Source organism: Mus pahari, chromosome 7 (genome assembly GCF_900095145.1).
Source record: "Mus pahari chromosome 7, PAHARI_EIJ_v1.1, whole genome shotgun sequence".
NCBI classification, from domain to species: Eukaryota; Metazoa; Chordata; class Mammalia; order Rodentia; family Muridae; genus Mus; species Mus pahari.
The window spans coordinates 16,056,505-16,058,293 of record NC_034596.1 but is presented as its reverse complement, the minus strand read 5'-3'; the positions used below and the strand labels follow the sequence as shown (position 1 = coordinate 16,058,293).

At 50.9% G+C, this 1,789-nt stretch overlaps 1 non-coding gene across 1 annotated transcript; it reads left to right on the top strand.

Annotated features, from left to right (window-relative positions):
- Positions 1–968: 968 nt before the first annotated feature.
- On the top strand, positions 969–1,132 carry LOC115064448. Its single transcript, XR_003844299.1, has one exon. It is a non-coding gene; the product is annotated as a U1 spliceosomal RNA (small nuclear RNA).
- The last annotated feature ends 657 nt before the right edge of the window (positions 1,133–1,789 follow it).

Here is a 1,789-nt window from a genome sequence, read left to right as displayed (position 1 = left end):
CAAATCCCACCCCTGCTACTTCCTTGCTCTGTGACCTTGAATGAGCTGGTTAAGGTCTCTGGTTGTGTGTGTGTGTGTGTGTGTGTGTGTGAATGTGTTTGAGACAGAATTTCACTGTGTAGCCCTGGCTGTTCTAGAACTTGCTCTGAAGACCAGGTTGGCTTTGAACTCAGAGATCTGCCTGCCTCTGCCTCCGCCTGGCTAAGGCCTCTTATTTTATTTTTTATTTATTTATTTTTTTTGCACCAGATTAGGTTACCAGGGCCACCCCCTTGTCCATGTGAGCACCTCTGTACCGCCAAGCCCCAAACAAAGGATCTAGTTGGAGTTGGTATAGAATGGCCAACAGCCCTGGGTAGAGCTCCAGGGGGCCTAAGCAGGGCCAGAGAAGAACTTGGATTTTGGTGTGTGAGGAGAGATCCTGGGCTTGAGACTCAGTGCTCTGATGCCTTCAAGCAGGAGAAGCTGTAATGAGAAGCTGTAACACTAGCATGCCCTTCAGGGTGTTCTGGTCTACTAAGGAGGTGACCCAGACTGAAAGGAACAGTGGAGCATAGCTGGATATCTGAAAGGCAAAGAGGAGAGGGTAGGCATGCCATAATCCAGAGGACAAACTTAGCTAGCAATGGGATTCCCAGGAGGAAGGGAAAAAAAAAAAATCAAACCAACAGTTTAGTGTCTTTAATCTCAGCACTCAGGAGGCAGAGGCAAATGGATCTCTGCATTTGAGGCCAGTTTGGTCTACAGAGCGAGTTCCAGAACAGTCAGGGCTACACAGAGAAACCCTATCTAGAAAAACAAATGAAAGTCAAAGAGATGGTGACTTGGTGAGATCCACCCACAGGCTGATAAGGGCACAACACTTAAATCAGCCTCGGGACCAGACAGTGTGGAAGCCGGGGCATAGGGAGGAGCCCATGGGCCAGTCAACTGGCTGAGCTGCAAGGTCCAAGTGAAAACCAGCTCTAATACTTACCTGGCAGGGGAGATGCCATGATCACGAAGGTGGTTTTCCCAGGGCGAGGCTTATCCATTGCACCCGGGATGTGCTGACCCCTGCGATTTCCCCAAATGCAGGAAACTCGACTGCATAATTTGTGGTAGTGGGGGACTGCCTTCACGCTGTCCCCTAATTTAAAAAAAAAAGAAAAGAAAAGAAAGAAAACCAATTCTAACTGCCTGAAACTCTGCCCTGCCTCAGAGATGACAGTCTTGTCCTACACAGATGCCAGCTGTTGGAACTAAGGAATCCAGGTCTCTGAATAACAGACAAGAAGCCAGCCCGAAGACTGGATTTGGGCACATTAAGGAAGCTTGGATCCATTCAGGAGAATTGACCCCCCAAGAAGGAACTGCCACAGGGCAACTGCGGGACACGGAGGAGTGCAATGTGCAAGTGCATTGCTCTGGTTTCTGCTCACCCCTCTGCAGTAGGGGCTCTACAGGGAGGTGCTTAATTTCTGCTCCAGCTGCCATGGAGACCCAGGATGCAGCCACTCAGCTCTCAAGCTGCTGCCAGCCACATGGTGATGATGGCCTGCCATTTGCCTGTTGAGCATACAGGCCTGGGAAGTTTCAGATTCCTGTCATCTATCTGTATTCCCACCCCGTGCAGGGATCCTGCAGGGCCCGGGCCCAGGCCCAGGGAGGAGGATCCATCTGGCTTCAAAGGAGAGTGAGTGAGCGAGAGAGCCTGAGCAGCAGTGGGGGACCTTGCCCTCCCTAGGAGGCAGTGGCTAGAACAGTTATCCTGAGCATGCACTCTCATAATAATGGGACAAACTCGGAC